Source organism: Terrapene carolina, unplaced genomic scaffold (assembly GCF_002925995.2).
Source record: "Terrapene carolina triunguis isolate 2854851 unplaced genomic scaffold, T_m_triunguis-2.0 Scaffold53, whole genome shotgun sequence".
Taxonomy (NCBI): Eukaryota; Metazoa; Chordata; order Testudines; family Emydidae; genus Terrapene; species Terrapene triunguis.
The window spans coordinates 19,312,823-19,334,074 of NW_020664404.1; the positions used below are offsets into that span (position 1 = coordinate 19,312,823).

Consider the following 21,252-nt stretch of genomic DNA (forward strand, 5'->3'; position numbering starts at 1 on the left):
GGGGGGGGGCGGAGAAGAGGAAGAGAAGGGGCGCAGGGAAGTTAGTTAAGGAATTACATTAAAAACCCTATGTTAAAAGAATGCTAAGTTTGCAAAGTCAAGCATTCAGAGGTTAGGAAATACCAGAATTAAAGTTTCCTGTGCAACTTTAGTTCAGCCCCCTTGTGTGTATGCATTCTGATGCAGTCTTTAATTACATGATTATAAACTATTTTTTCCACAAGCTGGCCTGCTCTGGGGATGAATCAGGATTGTGCAGTAAAAGACAATGTTGCTATCTGCCAGACCCCTGCCTTCATTACTTGCAGAATTTGCAAGACATGGAGCAAATGTGGCAAGGAAATGCAGGAAAAGAAAAGATGGTCTCCTGGAATGTCACCCTGAGAATCAGATTCTGCTCCTGCCTTTGCCACAGAGTTTCTATGTCTTAAACAAAAAACTTTCACAGGTGGTCACTAATTGTGTGTTCCTCATTTTCTGGGACCCGAGACACCTGGAGCCAGATTTGCCAAAATGCTGAATGCTCAGAGCTGCAACTGAAGTTGATTGGAGCGTACTACAAAACATATGAAGTGCTATATAATGCTGAGTACACTGAAAAAGTCAGGCTCTAGCAATCTTAAATTGGGTAATCAAAATTAGTGGACTCTTAACAAATTTAGCCTTAATCCCCAGCTGTAAAAATGGGGACAGTAATACCTCTTACTGTCATAGGGGCGTTGTTATGATGAATTTATCAGTGTTTGTGAAGCACCATAGACTACGGTGAAATTCCCATTACAAAATCCAGAACGGTATTAATAATTTTGTATTCAGGGCTGGATGTGGCTGGTGTGGCATAAATAAGGTTTGGGGCCACACATTAAATGTAGAGGATAAAAATAAATGTTAAATAACTACCCATTCACTGAATGAGGCAGGAGTCCTGTTGGGGAAAAAAATGTATGACCAGGTAACTAAAGATGGTGTCAGAATGCACAAAGGGGCTGAATTAAGATGGCACAGAGACCCTAATTCTGGCATTCCCTAACATTTGAGTGCGTGACTTTTGTAACCTGAATCTTCCTGTAATGTAAGTTTTTTAGAGTAATTTAAATATAATGTAATTATAAACTCAATTTCATCATTAATAATGTGTGGAATAACTAGCACTGTGCTTCCAGGGTGATTGATGCAAACAGCATATGGCTGTGAATGACATTCTTTTTCTTCCACTGGTTTGCAGAAAGAGGTATTTTAATTATCCTTTAACTTTATTTTCATATAGAGAAATGCTATTGCTTTTCTAATGAGTAGGCCAAGATTTAAATAAAAAAAATCAATTGTAATCCATCAGTAATGACAGATTGATATTCAAAAATCAGATTTTAAAATCAGAGTTTGCCGTTTTATAGCACCTGTAGAGGAGTATCTCAAATCACTTTACAACTAGAGGTAGGTATCATTATCCCCCTTTTACAGATATGGAAATGGAGACAAAGAGATTGGAGGTGTCTTGCCCAAGTTTAGAGTGGGACCTCATAGGGAGTGGAATCCAAATATGGTGACCAGACAGCAAGTGTGAAAAATCCGGGGGGGGTGAGGGGGAAGAGAGGGGGAAATAGGCGCCTATATAGAATCATAGACTTTAAGGTCAGAAGGGACCATTATGATCATCTAGTCTGACCTCCTGCACAACCCAGGCCACAAAATCTCACCCACCCACTCCTGTATCAAACCTATGTCTGAGCCATTGAAGTCCTTAAATCATGGTTTAAAGACTTCAAGTGCAGAGAATCTTCCAGCAAGTGACCCGTGCCCAGGGACGGCTCCAGCGTTTTTGCCGCCCCAAGCGGCGGAAAAAAAAAATCCGCGATTGGCGGCACTTCGGCAGCAGCTCTACCGCCACCGCTTCATTCTTCAGCGGCAATTCGGCAGCAGGTCCTTCCCTCCGAGAGGGACCCGCTACCAAATTGCCGCCGAAGAGCCGGACGTGCCGCTCCTTTCTGTTGGCCGCCCCAAGCACCTGCTTGCTGCGCTGGCGCCTGGAGCTGGCCCTGCCCGTACCCCACGCTGCAGAGGAAGGCAAAAAAAACCCAGGGCCTCTGCCAATCTGCCCTGGAGGAAAATTCCTTCCCGACCCCAAATAGGGCGATCAGCTCAACCCTGAGCATGTGAGCAAGACTCACCAGCCAGACACCCAGGAAAGAATTCTCTGTAGTAACTCAGATCCCACCCCATCTAACATCCTATCACAGGCCATTGGGCATATTTACTGCTAATAGTCAAACACCAAGTAATTAGGCTATCCCATCATACCATCCCCTCCATAAACGTATCAAGCTTAGTCTTGAAGCCAGATATGTCTTTTGCCCCCACTGCTCCCCTTTGAAGGCTGTTCCAGAACTTCACTCCTCTGATGGTTAGAAACCTTCGTCTAATTTCAAGTCTAAACTTCCTGATGCCCCAAGGGCATCTGGTCAACCTAAATCCAAATGCCCCAAGGAGCAGCCCTCTATTCAACCCACTGCACTATGCTACCTCCCATAGTTAGACTTGTTTAAATATAATTATTCCCTTTAACTGTAGGCCAGTGATAAAGCTGATCAACTGCAGGTTTTTGCTGCTGGTGAACTCAGCCAACAAGTAATTTTTAGTCATGTGTCATGGAAAATACAAGTACAAACAAATGCAATGGGTGTGTGCATTTATCTGAATAAAAATAATTTGTTATATTGGTTTTTAAAAGTAAATTAAACAGTGGACCAAGGACTTCAGGCAATCTGCCAATGTGGCATCCCGAGCTGCAAGAGTTGGGTCATACTACTTCAAAAGGGAAAAGAAGCAACAGCAACAACCTAACTCATTTTATTTGCAGATGATCTGAGCTGGAAAAAAAAGACAGCATCTGATGGAATATTCACTCTCTATAATTTTTTTTTAAAGGATAAAATGTATCAGTCACGATTCAGAATATAATGTTAAAAAAATCACCTAACTAATATTTTTACCTTATTATCTAACACAGTGGTTCCCTGGGGGGGGGTACGCAGAGGTCTTCCAGGGAATACATCAACTCTTCTAAACATTTACCTAGTGCTACAACAGGCTACATAAAAAGCACTAGCAAAGTCAGTACAAACTAAAATCTCATACAGAGTGACCTGTTTATACTGTTCTCTATATTATATACTGAAATGAAAGTACAATATTTATATTCCAGTTGATTTATAATTATGTGGTAAAAATGAGAAAGTAAGCAATGTTTCAGTAACAGCGTGCTGTGACACTTTTGTAGTTCTACGTCTCATTTTTGTAAGCAAGTAGTTTTTAAGTGAGGTGAAACTTGGCAGTATGCAAGTCAAATCAGACTCCTGAAAGGGATACAGTGGTCTGAAAGGTTGAGAGCCATTGATCTAACAGGTGTAGTCACCAATTGTTGCACACTATACAAACTCTTTTGCCCCAGCAAGGTAAACTTAATTCCCATCATGCCTCATCATCTGAGATCAGAGCTTGCAACCACTGGGGTTACTGAGTAAATCCTCATCTTGCTTTCAGGAATTGGGATCCTGTTGAACGTTCCAAGCACTCGAACCGTGCCATCGTTTTATGATTTTTAATCAATTTTAAGTTCAATTATGGAGGAGTAACTTGATCAGAGCACTGCAGTGTTTGCTGTTTTGGTATCAGACTCGCACAGCTTTGTGTAGAATGTACTGTGTGGAGCAATACGGTATTAATAGCACTACATTTATTTATAATGATAACAAGAACATCGAGTTACAATAACAAGAATTAAAAACAGCAAGAGTTTTGGAAGGGATAGAAGCAATCAGATTTCAAGGCATACGCCAGTCTCTAATAGATGAGGGTTCGGAAGGCGCTTTGCCTGTGGGCAGGGTATTCCATTCCTGCCTACTTCAGGATTTCTTGCACCTTTCTCTGATGCATCTGATACTAGCCACTGTCAGGGAAATGGCTACATTGCCACAGTGAATCAGACCAATTCCTGTGTTCCTATGTATAATATTAATACACTAGAAGATTATAGTATCCATGGTATTAGTACACAATAAAGAAGTGAAATAAACCAGTAGTTTTCCCACCTCCCACAAGGTACCATACACTTCCCAAATCCCCTACACACACACACATACATGTGTGACCCACTGGTCAATGTGTCCCTCTCTGTGCCAAATCCACAGAAGATGTGAGTCACTTCCATCTTGACAGCCTAACGCTTTAGGTCAAGCTGTAGAGGCTCATACTCTAGCTCTGGAGGACCCCAGTTCAATCCCTGGTGTCAAGATGGCATCTATCAAATAAGTAAGGGCTCTCAGCAGTTTGAATCCCAGATGAGCTCCATTTAAGTGACAGCTGCTCTCTTGAAACAATGATTGAACCAGAGACCTCCAAAGCTCAAAGTCAGATTTTAAAGAACCAGGCTCAGTAGCTGGGGCTGTAACAAACATATTTTCTGACAGACGAGCATAACACACCCTAACCCCGGGGTTCCACCCACACCCCAGGTTTGCCTCCAGAGTCCCAGCACATTTACATCCTACTCCTGGGTCTGAAAGAATCCCTCACTTTCAACTTAGCCTAAGGCCAGGTCTAAACTTGAAAAGGTTTGCCAGCATATCTATCAATATAACTATACTGGCAAGTGGAGGCATAGCTTACCCCAGGGGAAAAGTACTTTTGTCAGTATAGCTTATATCAGTCCCCTAAACAAAGTAAGCCATACCAGCAAAAGCACGTTTATGGCAGTATTACTGTGTCTACCTTAGGGCTTTTGTCAATATAGAATCATCACCCCAAAATAAATAAACAAACAAACGACCACCACCACCATCACCACAACATTGCCATACCAGCAAAGGTTTCTAGTGCAGACCTGGTCTAAGATAATGCTGGGGAGAAAGAGGGGTGGGAGGGAGGAACCATGTTCTCCCACATTTCCGACTTTGAGAGAACATTTGGAGCTGAATCCCATCTTCCCAGTGCATCCCAAATTGTCATTGAAATCAAAGAGGCCAACATTTGTAAACATTCATGTGGCCAAGTTGGGTGTGCAAATCACCTGATGCACACAAGAGTTGGCACACACAAACACCCTTGCACAAATCCAACCCCAACTTATACATGCACTTTTTCACAAACACTTTTCTTTGTGCACCCAAACTACCAAGGCCTAAGTTGGGAAAGTCAGTTCTGGACTGAGATGATTTGCCTGCCACCTTTCACAAAAATCTTAGGAAATTGAACTCTGTTTAAACCATAATTGGGATGAAATTTGGGGATCAGACTGGCTGATGAAGATTCCATGTCTTGTAATTATCTTCCAGTTAGCGAATGCTGTAATAGCCTCTTCCCCAATAAGGTCTCTTCACCATATAACATGCTTTTCAAATTAATTTTATACCTGTTATGATTTCTTGTCAGCTATTTTAATGACCCTGGGGCAGCTGGTAGGAAGGGACAGATTACAAATTCATTAACATCTGTACAGTACTTTGAAGAGCAAAAAGGCCAGGTCAGGGGCTAAGTATTTATTACTCAGCTTTAACTATGAAAGTTGCTACTGCTTATCTATAATTTTTTTATCGTCAGTTCCTCAGAAGTTTTAGGCAGGGAGCTGATCTCGTCCCAGAAACTTTTGCTTTCTCCCACCCCGCTGTTTCCTACTGAGGCTTTACGAAGCCACTTCTGTTCTATGCCACACCAGCTCTCTGTTAACTTCACCTAAAGAAACTCTAGTGAGACAGGTTTCAGAGTAGCAGCCGTGTTAGTGTGTATCCGCAAAAAGAACAGGAGTACTTGTGGCACCTCAGAGACTAACATATTTATTTGAGACAGGACTCAATTCCTCACAAAACATTCAGTGTGGACCCTTCCTTGGGTCTACATCTTCTACGGCTCTTTTAGGATTGTTTAGATCTGACCCCAACCTGCATACCTAACCCACTGATGGAGTTTTCACCCCATAGAACTGTTATTGCTTACCCTTCAGTTCTGGTGCAGTGAGTGGGCGCCTTGGAAACCAGGGCTGGTGATACTGCAATCAGAGTCAAACATTTTTTTTTAAAAAATCACCTGTTTAAAATGTTGTTAGATCCTGGATAATTAACTTAAGAAGACGAAAGCTGAGATGGTTTCTTATTGCTGTTTTCTTTGACAGGAGACTGTGCAACTCAGCCAAATCAGTTTCAAAGGCTTCCACTCCTCTCCTCACAGAGCTGAGCAACAGAACAGCGATTTGTATAGAAAATGGCATCAGCAAAGAAGGCAGGCAACTCTTGATAGGCTCAAAAACATCTGTGGAATGTATGTAGAGGATCTATATGGTGTGGAGGGGGAAAAGGTCCAGGCTCAGATCTTGTTTCCAACCCACACGATAGCAGCAGCTAGAGGTAGAATCTTAAAAACTGTACAGAATTTGAGATGTGCTGGGATCCCATGTTTTTTAATAGACTCCCCATGTTCTGCCAAAAACCGTATCAAAGGGCCCAGCTCTGCAACCCTTACTCAAGTTGGCTGCTAAATAAATGTTTTTGTTTGCTTGTTTTAAATAAAAGTGTCAATTATCCCCATGTCACAGATGGAGGGCCCGATCCTGAAAGCATTCTCTATTACTATTTAATGTTTATATTACAATAGTGCCAGAAACCCTAATCAGTATCAAGGCCCCATTCTACTAAGCACTATACAAGTATAGAAATAGACACAGCCCAGGCCCCAAAGACTTGCAGACTGTGGTCTTGACCCTGAAAATACTTAAGCACAAGGTCAATTTTACACAAGTTTGTATCTCCCTACCTTCAGTGGGACTACTCACCTGAGTAAAGTCAACTATGTGCTTAAATGTCCAGCAGATTGGGACATGCTGAAATGCCAGGCAGAATTTCCAGTGGCGGATCTACATGAATAGCACCTCCAGGAGCAAGCCTGGGGAAACTGAGACGCACAGAAGCTAGCAATGTTGAACACACAAGTGAATCAGTGTCAGAGCCAGAATTAGAACACTGAAGTACATGTCTCCCAGCTCCAGACTCAGTTGGCTAAGCCTTGGCTTCTCTTATGATGAGCAGCCTGTTCTATGTTATTACAGGATACATATAATTTACACACACAATACACAGATTGAAATATTTATTATCCTTCATGGCATCAGGATACCTAATCTGGACATTCCAAAGCACTGGCCAATGCTCCCAGGGAGACTGTGAGACGTGCATACCATACTTTTGTCAGGTGCGGCCGAAACAACTTTTTCTGTACAAAATAACGTCCTCATTTTTCTTGCCAGCTGTACCAAGCGTCACCTTTAAAAATTGACAGATGTTACAGGTGAAGCACTGAACTCTTCATTGAGTTCTTTACTTTTATTGTAAATGAAGGTATGTATGTGGGGGGGGGGGGGATAGGGGGAGGGGATTTTCCACAGATCTATGCCCTGACAATGTTGTGAATGGCAACACTACAAAACTGTTATAACTTTGCAGTCCTCAGCAGTTGTTCCTTTAATATTTACCTTTTCATTCAAATTAGCAAAACCATAATTACAATGTTAAGAACAGCATTTTCAAGAGCAGGAGAGAAAAGATTTTTTTTTGTCATTGTCCCAGGAGTTATATATTATTTCAGTCTCAACGGGCACTTCGGAAAGGCCTATGACCTCAACCTGGACATACAGGTTGAAAGGAAGACCTGTGCATATATTGCGTCTGAAGGTTACAAATGTTTTAAGTGGCCCCAGACTTACACAGACAACCCCAACACTTGAGCAAATGTCAGTCAGAATAGATTTACTGTGCTTGTTTGAAGAGGGGCAAAACAGAACATGGACCATACTTCTGAAAGGGAGAAGAAGAGATTTACTGAGGGAAGAAGGAGCTGATGAATTTCAGTATTGTATAGTTGAATTAAGGGGGTCTTATCAAAAGCCTGCTTTCTTTGTTCTCTTTCTTTTGCCCCCCCCCACACACAATTAATAGCTCCCCCAAGAGCAACTTATTGCATACAAATCTTTTGCTGTGTTTTAAGCAAAACCACAATTTAATTTTTTTAAAGGCAACCAGTGAATTATTTCCAAGGAAAGTCACACCAACAAATAGCATGGTTGAAACAAAGCACTTTGGTGCTAGTCCTTGGTAACATTTGTAGACCATATTTTTGGCAATGCTGCCTTTTCAAAGAGGCAATTTCTAATTCAACAAGAACAAAGCCAAATTCTGTCACCATTAATATATTTAACCCTTTATTCTTGTCCGTAAAAAAAATAATGCTTAAAACCCATCAGAACGTTTTAATAGGAATGATGGTTTTGAGTTACTGGATAGTTTCTCCCCTAACTGGCATTATGAGAAAAATAAAGGAAAAAGATCAGTCTCTAAAGTCATCTGGATTTTTTGCTCAGCAAACCTCACTTAAACAACGTTGATGCAACCCCAGACATCACCCAGACAGAGTTCAATACAATCTCTCCGTGCATTGCACTACTCCACAGACATGAGCATTGACACAGTTACCGATATCGAGCGTATTTTTGGTGTATTACCTGAATCTCTCATTGCGTCTCGTTTCTCCCTTTCTGCATGATGATATCAAGTGGAAAATGTTCAGTAGTTTGCAGGCAGGAGGCGACAACCAGGAAGCACAGTTGTGACAGAGCTTTGTTCTGCCTGCAGTGAATTACATGCAGCAAGGGTTAGACATAGCAGCAAATTATTAAATCAAAGCATCCTTTTAGCTTGGATCTATAACTATATTTCAGGGGTGCAAGGGGGCGGGGTGTGACATGCTTCCAGATTCATTCAGACTAGAAATAAAAATAAATGGAAAAAATAAATATCGATTCCCTATCTCCAAGTTCCCCTTTTTTTGAAAGCAGCCTCCCCTTTAGCAACTCCCTCAATGCCGAAAAGGGAAACAAACACCCTGTGGCTATTACATATGAGAGTTGATGGGTAGAGAAGACAGATAACACATGCACGCACACACCAACGGATCAGCTGGCATTTCAGACATTGCTTTACCATCCCTACCACTGCCCCCCCTTTTAATAGGCTAAGCCCCTTTTTAAAGCCTCACCCCTCCCGAACGCAGGAAACATGCAAAGCCTACTCCCCACCCCCCCAAATTGCAGGGCTTGTCTCCCCCCTAAGCTCCGGTTCCTTGCCTTGCCCTTCCAGCGATCATTTCACCCCTGTCAAGCAGAATCGGCCAGATGAAAAGCCCTAAACAGCTGTCTCTTCTCCTCCTCCTGGAGGCCCCTCCTCGGGAGAAAGGGCTGGAGATAACAACCCCTCGGTGAAGAAACTGTTTCTTTAGGGAAGGCCCAGGGGCAGGAAGGAAATGCAGCCCCCCGTGCTGCTAGAGACAAGGGGGAGGATGGTGGGTGGAGGGGCTGGCTTCAGCCCGGGCTCAAGGAGGCATCTGAGGACACCACCGACTCAGCCAGATGGCTGTCACCCCATGCCAGAGCCGGCACTCACCAGCCCCATCGTCACCCCACAACCCCGACACACGAGCAGCCCGACCTAGTTCCGCCCGCTGATGAGCAGGACGAGAGATTCCCCGCACCCTCCTTTGCAACTCCGCTTGTCAACACACACACACACACACACTCTATAACCAGCCATGCCGTGAGTTACTGGGGTCCGCTCTGAAACCACTAGCTGGCGGCTGCTTTAAAAGGCTCCATCGGACACACCGGCTGAAAGAAGAAGACGGGTGTGAAAGAAGCTCACTGACCTGGTTTTGTTTTATTTCGGGCTGCTCGCCCTACAACAGAAGCCGCCTACGCCCCCTCTGCTCGCCTGCCCGCTCCTCTGGCGGTGCCCCTCGCTCCCAGGCCAGCGCTGGGCTCGCAGCGCGCTAGACTCGGAGACAGCCGGGAGCAGAGCTAACAGGCTGGCGAGGGAAGAGAGTGGCGCGGGGGGAGAGGGCGGGAGTGGCTCTTTGCTTTTTAAACACACTTGGGCTCGCACGCCTGGTCGCAGCCTCCTCCCCAGACAGGGAGCGAGCCCCCCCCCCTTCCCGCTCCCTCGTCAGTTTCACAGCTGGCACCAAACCGCAGCGGGAGCCCTCCCTGCCTTACCCCACCAGAGACGGGCACGGCGGGGGCCAGGAGACTCCACCCCTCGGGCCCGCCTCCTTCTTTCCACCCCAGCTCTGCCCCGGCAGCCTGTGGTTGGCAGCAGCGATCCCCCCAAGGGCGGTCAGGTGTGGCAGCCCCACGGGCAAGAAATTATAATGATAGTCATGTGATCGTGCCAGGCGATGCCATAATAAAATCATAGCGTCCTAATGAGCAATCAATAGCAAATCACCCATCCCCTTAGTACTCCTGTCTCCTCTCTCCAAAGCGCTTTGCAGGGCACGTAGAACTAAAAGTACAGTACCCTTCAGCACTGCTGCTCTCAAACAACCCCCTGACTAAAAGCCTGGGGGGGAAGAGTCATACAACGGGAATCCTGGTCCCCATTGTGCAGTCGAGAAACAGAGGGGTTAAGAGGCCTGTTTATTGTCACACAGCAACTCTGTGGCAGAAATAGAAAGAGAAGGCAGGGGTTCTTTCTCTGAGTTTGCTTCTCTGGGCCATGCTGCTAGGCAAAGTGCAGGGGTGGAGAATAGAGAGGCAAGAAGGGGTACTATATATAGGGGCTATTTATAACTTTTTAGCTTGGGGAGCTGTAATAACCTGAATTTTTCAAACATATTTTATTGCTTTTTAATAGGGAAAGGATGATGGCACTGTCTAAAAAAATACTAGTCAGTGTGTGTTAGGTATTCCCTTCAGTGCCTGATCTACAGAGGATATGGGTCTGCTATAGCTCTCAGCTTAAATTAGACTTTCACATTATAAAGTCTCTTGCTTTTCACTTTGGAGGTCCCCAGCCAACATGGCAGTCATCACATCACTGTCGATGTACATTAAAATAACACAAGAAACAGACACAGGACCCAGTGCTGTTTACTCAGAAAACAGTCCTGTTTCCATCAGTGGTTGAGGACAAATGTGTTCAGATGTCTTGGCATCGCATGAGGTCAGCAAGTGTGAAACAAGAAGGATCCATAAATTAAGATATCAGATAAGCATTTCTCCTCTGTCGGTTGAAGAAGTTCAATATTGTGGGATACATTCATCTTCCAAAGTCAGAGTTGCTTTTGATGTGTCGATGGCAAGTTCTGGGGAACTGGATCTACAGACAAATGGTATGACCCCCAAGAGCACTCTACTGCCAGAGGTCAAGGGGTTCCCTGGTATGTAGCAGTGAGTCTCAGCTGGCTTGACCAGCCCAGTGCATCCCACGCACTGTCATGATATTTATTTAAGAGGTGTCTTGTAATATATCATTGGGAGACTAGTAACTCACTGATTATTAATATTCTTGTGTGATGTATGTACAGTTCACATGCAAAAAAACTATAGAGAAGTGCTGGAATGGAAATATATTCCTCCAATCTGTTTGGCAGATAGTGCCTAATCCCAGCTGGTCCTAAAAAGAATGCTGTTTCACAGACTTGACTGTGTCTCCAATGTAAATTAAGCAAGGTGTGACCAAAGATAATGAAAAGCACATTTACATGCAAAGTAAACAATGCAAGCAAGTGAGGGAAAATGACCACTGAACAATCTCCATGGGGGATGGAGACTGCACCCCCAGGAAACCTTCCTGTCTCCTTTGACAGGGTCAATGAACTTGGAGAAGATAGTGACAAAGAGTCCTGTGGCACCTTATAGACTAACAGACTATAGAAGAGATAGAAGAAAAGGCAAAAGGCCTTTTTGTCATCCTTCACCTGAGGAGACAAAGAACCAAGTGATTCGGATTCGGATCCTGGCTAAAGGATCACCAGCGATGCTGGAAGAATGACTTTGGTGAGAAAACTACTTTGAATAAATGACACTAGTTTGTTAAGTTAGATTTGAGTCTTAGAAATGTATTTTTACTTTTGCTTGTTTGTAACCATTTCTATCCCTAGCCTTTTTACTTGGTATCACCTAAATCTGTGTTCTGTTGTTACTGAGCTTGTTTTACTTTGTGTTAACCTTAGTTAAATTAACAGATTACTGTGTACTGTCTCTTTAAAGGACCAGCAAACTTGATTAGGTTTTGTGAGTGTTAATAGTGAGAGGGGCTGAGCACTGCAGGTAAACATTTTTGGGGAGAACACAAGGGGCTGGAAGGGTTGTGGAGGTCCCCCTGAAAGAGTAACTGGGTGATAGAAGCCAGGGTGAGACCGTGCTATTGTGCTGGTGCTTGGTGTCAAGGCTGTGAGCCACAGCTGCCTAGCATTTAAGGCACCCAGAGTTGCAAGGCAGGTGTTGATTGAACCCCTTACTGGCCTCGGGAAAACCCCAAAGCATCATCTCAATGTTTGTTTTTGTTTGAAACAAACTCTTCTCTAACCTTAAAATTTTGCCTACAGCGTCACTCTGAAAATGGTGAAAGTGAAGTAGTAACAGGTTTCAGAGTAGCAGCCGTGTTAGTCTGTATCCGCAAAAAGAACAGGAGTACTTGTGGCACCTTAGAGACTAACAAATTTATTAGAGCATAAGCTTACGTGGGCTACAACCCACTTCTTCGGATGCATATAGAGTGAAACATATATTGAGGAGATATATATACACACACATACAGAGAGCATGAACAGGTGGGAGTTGTCTTACCAACTCTGAGAGGCCAATTAAGTAAGAGAAAAAAACCTTTTAAAGTGATAATCAAGATGGCTCAGTACAGACAGTTTGATAAGAAGCAAGTGTGAAAATACTTACAAGGGGAGATAGAACCCTGACCAGGGACATTCTATTTGCTACCCAAGATCCATAAACCTGGAAATCCTGGACGCCCCATCATCTCAGGCATTGGTACCCTAACATCAGGCTTGTCTGGTTATGTGGACTCTCTCCTCAGACCCTACGCTACCAGCACTCCTAGCTATCTTCGAGACACCACTGACTTCCTGAGGAAACTACAATCCATCGGTGATCTTCCAGAAAACACCATCCTGGCCACTATGGACGTAGAAGCCCTCTACACCAATATTCCACACAAAGATGGACTACAAGCTATCAGGAACAGTATCCCCGATAATGTCACAGCTAACCTGGTGGCTGAACTCTGTGACTTTGTCCTCACCCACAACTATTTCACATTTGGGGACAATATATACCTTCAAGTCAGCGGCACTGCTATGGGTACCCGCATGGCTCCACAGTATGCCAACATTTTTATGGCTGACTTAGAACAACGCTTCCTTAGCTCTCGTCCCCTAACGCCCCTACTCTACTTGCGCTACATTGATGACATCTTCATCATCTGGACCCATGGAAAAGAAGCCCTTGAGGAATTCCACCATGATTTCAATAATTTCCATCCCACCATCAAACTCAGCCTAGATCAATCCACAAAGCGGTCCATTTCCTGGACACTACTGTGCTAATAAGCGATGGTCACATAAATACCACCCTATACCGGAAACCTACTGACCGCTACACTTACCTACATGCCTCTAGCTTCCATCCAGGACACACCACACGATCCATTGTCTACAGCCAAGCTCGAAGATATAACCGCATTTGCTCCAATCCCTCAGATAGAGACAAGCACCTACAAGATCTCTATCAAGCACTCTTAAAACTACAATACCCACCTGCTGAAGTGAAAAAACAGATTGACAGAGCCAGACGAGTACCCAGAAGTCACCTCCTACAAGACAGGGCCAACAAAGAAAATAACAGAACACCACTAGCTGTCACCTTCAGCCCCCAACTAAAACCTCTCCAGCGCATCATCCGAGATCTACAACCTATCCTGAAAGATGATCTTTTACTCTCACAGATCTTGGGAGACAGACCTGTCCTCGCTTACAGACAACCCCCCAACCTAAAGCAAATACTCACCAGCAACCACACATCACTGAACAAAAACACTGACCCAGGAACCTATCCTTGTAACAAAGCCCGATGCCAACTCTGTCCACATATCTATTCAAGTGACATCATCATAGGGCCTAATCACATCAGCCATACCATCAGGGGCTCGTTCACCTGCACATCTACCAATGTGATATATGCCATCATGTGCGCAATGCCCCTTTGCCATGTACATTGGCCAAACCGGACAGTCTCTACGCAAAAGAATTAATGGACACAAATCTGACATCAGGAATCATAATACTCAAAAACCAGTGGGAGAACACTTTAACCTGTCTGGCCATTCTATGACAGACCTGCGGGTGGCTATCTTAAAACAGAAAAACTTCAAAAACAGACTCCAACGAGAGACTGCTGAGCTGGAATTGATATGCAAACTAGACACAATCAACACAGGATTAAATAAAGACTGGGAATGGCTGAGCCATTACAAACATTGAATCTATCTCCCCTTGTAAGTATTTTCACACTTGCTTCTTATCAAACTGTCTGTACTGAGCCATCTTGATTATCACTTCAAAAGGTTTTTTTCTCTTACTTAACTGGCCTCTCAGAGTTGGTAAGACAACTCCCACCTGTTCATGCTCTCTGTATGTGTGTGTATATATATCTCCTCAATATATGTTTCACTCTATATGCATCCGAAGAAGTGGGTTGTAGCCCACGTAAGCTTATGCTCTAATAAATTTGTTAGTCTCTAAGGTGCCACAAGTACTCCTGTTCTTTTTGTGAAGTAGTAAAACCTCGGAAATTGACAAAACTAAACATTCTCACAAAAATCACTGCAGTCTCACTCCACTCCTCAGCAAATATTTAATGGCAGAGCAAGGTCTCATACAACTTAGACGTCATTGCTTTTACTTAGAATATTCTACTGTACGTTCACTAGTAGAACATGAAGTTAAACAAATAATTAAAACTAAGCTACAGTTCTTAGAATAAGTGACCAAAGCACATTGTGATTCATTAGGCTTTTGTTTTGTTTTTTGCTTTTGGGGTTTTTTTGGTTTTTCTTAATTGAATAATTGAGCTTTATGTGGGTGAAGAGTACAGAAGTCAAATAGGCCAAATCCAGCCACCAATCTGGGTCCAGGATGCAGGGACAATGGCATAGCCTTCTCCTCTTTCTCCTCCCTTCCCCATCCTGGCCATAAATGAGCATGAGTCCAGAGTTAGCCTTACTATTTTTGCGAGCACCTCCAAAACCAATTTTGGGCATGCCCTACCCCAAAAATCTAACTAACTCCTGTCCACCTGATTGCACCACTATGCCCACAGACAGCCAGGGGGATCTGAGGAAGAACAGCAAGATGACTATTTGCAGCACCCACAAAGTTAATGGACTTATTTTATTTTATAAGTGTTGGAGTTTGGAGTGAAGCAGGATCTTTAGGATACCGTCATCCTCCTGCATCTGGAGAAGTGCAGGTCAGCTGCTTGTGCTGTTCATTGGTATCATAAAATTATGGGGTCCCGGTCCAGGATAGGGGCTCTTTGGCACTACAGAAATACAAATACAACTAATAATTTTCCAAATAAGTCTGGGATGTCTGCACTGGCAACTATGCGGGTGATGAGTATGTTTGTTTCTCTCTGGAGAATTTCATTAGCCTGAAGGCTAGGGGATTTATTTCACAAACGCTGGCTTAATGTCAACTGGGAAGCTCGTTTTCAATTCGTTCTCAGGGAAAACCATGTATGCAACGTGACCCAAGTATTTGCACCACAATAATTCAAGGTTCTCTAAGGTCTGTTCATAAAGCCTTTGAGATATTGGGTTGTTTTTACAATTAAAAAAAGAACCATATATAGAGTTCACATCAGGAATTTGTGCTACATCCTATTCTTAAAGGGACATTTCAAAGTTGGTGAGCACAAAATTTTACACACCTTTGTCTTCCAAGTTTATGTAATTATTTATATATTAGTTCCCTCTTTTTCTTATTTTAAAAAACTAATGGCAGCTATGGTACTGTAAACAACCCTACCATAACAAACCAGTGTGGAAACAATGGAGGAAAATGGAAAGATTTCCATCCTTTCTAGCACCAGTTAGCACCCTTGTTAGCAGAGAGGCCAAGCACTGAATGGGTTAGAGACTAAACTGTCATCTTACTGGTAGAGATGGTCCCCTGTAAGTCAGGACTGAAGTACGGTGGCATTATTATTTTATTGGTATTGGTATTACAGTAGCAGTTAGAAGACCCAGCTGAGATGGAGGCTCCATCGTGTTAAGAATTGTACAAACACATAGCAGAAGACAGTACCTGCCTCAAATAGCTTACAGTTGTGGCCCTGATCTTACACAGACTAATCAATATGCTTAACTGTAATTATCTGACTAGTTCTACTAAAGCTAAAGGGAATACTCAAGTGCTTAGAGTTAAGCATGTGAGTAAGTCTTTGCAGGATCAGGGCCTAAGTAGGTAAGACAGACAAAAGATGGGGGAAAGGAAGTATAATAATTCCCATGGACAATCTTGCACTGCTTCTGTTACCACTCCCACCTGCCATGAGAATAAGAGGATTTGAATCTCCAGGGGTGTCAATTAGTACTCTTGAAAAGTTCCCAACAGTTGACTTAAAATAAAGGAAAGGAGATAGATTTCACCTTCAAATGCCTCTGTAGTGTTGTTGGGGGGGGGGGGTATGTTTATTTGCAGCGGATGTTTGTGTTGGTTGGTTAGCAGGGTTTTTTTTAAATGTAGTATTAAGTATTCAGATTTTTAATATGGTGAAAAATACCATGGTGTGACGTAGACCACTTGACAAAAGGTCCCCTGTTCTTTGCAAAAAGCTCTCACCAGAGACAGGATAAACTCACTACACCAAACTCATCTTACCTTATATGTACTCTTTATGGATAAATATCCTGTACCTACAGAAAGCTCGTGACTTGTCAAGATTCATAGTCAATGTGAGATGTATGTATGGATAATATTTAAGGCATAATGTAACTAAATGGAAAGTATGTTTTATGGACTTGGGGCTGGTCTACACTATGGGGGAGGTTGATATAAGATACGCAACTTCAGCTACGGGAATAGCGTAGCTGAACTCTACGTATCTTATTTCGACTTACCTCCTGTCCTCACGGCACGGGATCGACGGCCGCGGCTCCCCCGTCGACTCCACTACCGCCGCTCGCCCTGGTGGAGTTCCGGAGTCAATGGGAGCGCGTTCGGGGATCGATCGCTACCCGCCGATTTGGCGGGTAGTCTGGACGTACCCTAAGATTAGAAATTAGTCACTGGGGTGTCACGATAATGGCCCATTCAAGGAAATGGGCCCCACTCAGCTAGCCAGGTAGTGCAAAGTTCTATTGTCTACCCCTGCAACAGTCAATGGAAAACCATCAGATAATGACAAACAATCAAAACCATTTCTTTTCTACAAGAAGGGAGGGGTTCACCCTTGCTGTGAATAGAAAAATGCTTTAATATAACGGGGTGTTGGGCAAGGCACTCTGGATCCATTCACAGAAGAAAACCCCTAGCAGAGGGGCTTGCGTTCATGAAGGTTTGTATCCCAATCCTTGAGAAACCAGCTAGCTCTGCAAACTGAACTTTGCAGGATAACCTACTTTATTAGATAGGATAGATAACTTTTGATAAGTGTACACCCAGGTTTGCATTTTATGATTTTGTTTTGTGTTGTAACCACTTGTTTCCACCACTCTCTCATTTCTAGTTAAATCTTTATTCTTTCTTAAATAAACATTCTTTTGTTTTATTATAAGTGCTCATAAGTGCTGTGTGCTTTACAGGAGCAGTGAGTGATGGTAAAGCTGGTAAATTGGGGCAGCCTACACCTTTGAGTCAGAGGATCTGGAACTTCTGTGAGTAGTCAGCGTCAGGGGCTGGGTATCACAAGGGAACAATTCAAAAGGATTCAGGGGTTGGGGTGCACCTATTGTTAAGCTGCAAGGCAAAGGAAAGGCTGGCATAAACCCAGAGGAGAGTGCTTGTGTGGCTGAAAGGCTGGCAGTGTCAGGTAGCTGACACCCAGCTACCACAAGAAAGACTTCCTCTCACTGGAGGCGGTGGTTAATAAGGTGACTTATAGTTCTGGGTATTCCAAGAACCATCACGCTTAGCAATGACCTCTTAAATACGTACCTAACGCAAATAAAGGAGACTGCAATGAAAAGCAGGAAAAGGGTTGTTCCCTATTGCCTACCACAGTGAGGGCCTGGATTTGTTATTTCATAGCTGCTGTGTGTTCTCCTATCCCATGCTTAACATTCCCATCACATTGGTTTGGCTGAGTGAATTTCCATTTTTTTTTTTTAATAATTGAACTAATTGTGGGTAATAATTTATTCCAAGAAATAAAATCAGGCCCTGTTTGCTCAAGTATAGTATTGATAGGACATGATCCTGCAAACTGTTACTAACAGAAGTAATACTAACTGCCATGAGCTGTCCCAATAATTTTCAGCGACCTTTTCTGTATGTAACTGACTTCTGTCCATCATGAGCATGTCACTGGTCACCACTGGGACCGCTAGTATGCACCACCAGTATACAGTAGTAAGGCCCCAAGTCAACAAAGCAATTAAGTAGGTCAGTATTGCTAATGCCAAGCTTTCAAAATCAGGAGTCAGGCACTAAAAGATCATGAGACTGGACTGAAAATCATGAGATATTTTAAAAAATAGTAAATTTGGGGTACTTTTTCTTTGCCGTCTGGTTTTTGAGCCATTAGGATGCACTCAGATTATATTTTCAAGCTTTTCTCGGCAATCATGAGGGCTAGAAAACAGCTTTCTTTTTCTTTTTTCCTTTTAATGAAAGCTGAAATTTTCTCATGATCACAGGACTCTAGGAGCTGGGCCAAATACTCACAATAAAATTGTGAGAGTTAGCTGGCATATGACATGGTTATTTACTCATTGAAATGCTAAAGTGCTGAATCAGGGCCTGCAAGTTTGTAGGGTCAGGCCCAAAAATATGACTGGGGTACTGAGATTTTCTTTCTGCAATAATTCCTCGCCTGCTTGCAAAATCCTTGCTCCTGTAATGAGTTCTGTGTAGGCAGTCCCCAGGTCTTGCATGGAGCCTCATTAAAGGACAGGGCTTAAAATTGTGATAAAAATATAGCCTAAGCACCCAAAATTGCTTCTACTGAAATGAATGATGATATTCCTAAAGACTTCAGTGGAAGCAGACTCAGGCCCCATTGGTTACATATAACTGTCATTTGTACATACTGATACCTTCTGCTAAAATTATTATGAACATTTTGGCTCATCAAAATCTGACAGGCGCATACACAATCCCTTGTGGGTTTTTTTTACATAAAACACCTTTTATTGCACACTTGAAAAATATTAGGTACTGTGAGCTTTTTTACAGATTGTTAACCTGGAAATGTGCTTGTAAAAAGGCAATGTATTCCCAGTAACTCAGTTTTATAAAGTACCTAGGATCCTCACCCCCGCCCCCCAAAAACCTCTCTCAAATGTAGGAAGAGTCTTCTCCTATGTGCTAACAGTACTAAGCTTCATGATGGAGGAAATGTTTATTACATTAGAGTTACACGCCCAAAATCTGCATCATGTGCAGCCCCTTAACTGCTGTGGGGTTGAAAGAGGATGAGTAAAAAGTCAGTGTCGAATCAGCCTCTAATCTTGTCTCCCACAGGAATTCATATGTATCCATGCACATAGTAAACCCTCTAAAATAGATATTTATGCCCTGATCCAGCAAAGCATTTAAGCATGTGCTTAACTTTAAGCAAATGAGTAGTGCCACTGAAATCAATGGGGGCTGCTCACGTGCTTCAAGTAAGATACATGGGCGAGCACTCAGCTAAATCAAGGCCTTACTGTGGAAACACCCAGCAAGCTATATAACTACAATCGCACCATTAAAGAGAGTGATGTTCACCCCAGGACAGAGGTCCCATACAAGGCCATATGAACCACTCTAGCCCTGTGTTAAGGGCTTATGTGGGTACACAGGGCTTCCCACGGAGTGGGTTTTATGGAAAGAATACTAAAAGGATAAAGGCAACTTGACCCAAACAAATCAGACCATGCGCTGTTAGTCCAGAGGTACAGTTATTGGTGCAAATGCCAATAGAGCTTGGACAAAAAGCCCAATATCATTGCTAATTCCCACAGGTTAGCATTTGCCCCAGGCCTATGCCATCTGTGTAGTTCTAGCTACTGCTTCCACTTCTGCTGCAGCCAGCAACGACAGCAGCAACAACAACAACAAAAACACACCAAGAAGGGAAGAATGAGTGTCCTGACAGAGCTAGAGGTTATACCTCTCTAATCTCCCACTCCTCATATATGTCACCACCTTGCCAGGTGATGTTGAGAAGTACAAGCTGACGTGAATCAAAACTCCTTATTTTAAGTATGTCAATATAGAACCCTAACTTTATTCTTTTATAATTAATATTTCCTTGTACACTAAACAAAACACATCTAATGAAGGGTATTTACACACAGACAAAGATCAATAACCAAACCTTGATTATTCACAAAGCTCTTTCCTCCAAAGCAATTCTGTATTCTTTGATGTGCACTAACTGTATCAAGAGTCCATCAGTTATATGAACCCTCATTCATCCAAATTAATTCACTATCCTCCTCTCAGGTAACTGAGGTTTGACTGTATTGCAAAAATAATATACAAACACAACACAAAGGAATGACAGATCATGACATGGAACTATTTCACCATAATTTACTATACAACCACTTCTCTTACTGTTAACACGTTATATACAGGAGTACCAATGTGGTGCTGTGCCATGGTACAATGATAAATATCTGGGCATAACTATATTATACACAAAAAACTACATTAAAAGAACACTATTAAAGTTGCAAAATCAGGCACTCAAAAGTTAGGAAATGCCAGAATTAAGGTGCCTCTGCAATCACAATTTGTGCATATGGATTATGATACAGTTTTTAACCACATGATCACATACTATTTCTTCACAGGATCTTGGGTTCCATTCCAGACTCTGGAGGGGAGTGTTCTCTAGTGGGCACAGACCTTTCTGTCCCAATGTAGTGCCCCCAATCTTGACCCCTTGTGGCTACGTCCCCTCTAACCTGTCCCACTCACTCCCATGTCCCCCTCAGCTCCTCATCAGAGACCCCCCAACCCCTTAACTCCTCCGACTCCTCCCAGTCCTAGGCTTCCCGCACATGGCCCCTCATTCCTGTTCCAATCTCCTCACTGAGCTAATTGCAGTCTCCCTCCTCCCTTCCCCAGATTTCCTGTCTGATCTCAGTCCCCATCCCTCAACCTCCAAACCCCAGTTTCCCTCCCCCGACCTCATAGTCTCCTTGTCCAACC

At 43.2% G+C, this 21,252-nt stretch overlaps 1 protein-coding gene across 2 annotated transcripts in view; it reads right to left on the reverse strand.

Annotated features, from left to right (window-relative positions):
* Positions 1 to 9,915, reverse strand: part of RNF152 (ring finger protein 152) — a 50,037-nt gene extending 40,122 nt beyond the window's left edge. The window contains exons 1-3 of one of the 2 annotated variants that reach the window (XR_002908292.3): positions 9,739 to 9,915; positions 8,543 to 8,666; positions 7,087 to 7,307 (exon numbers count right to left, since the gene is read on the reverse strand). The gene's annotated coding sequence lies outside the window, so the exon portion shown is untranslated. Of the gene's footprint in view, positions 1 to 7,086; positions 7,308 to 8,542; positions 8,667 to 9,738 lie in introns of those variants that run through there. The other variant, XM_024203513.3, reaches the window with a different exon arrangement.
* Positions 9,916 to 21,252: the final 11,337 nt, after the last annotated feature.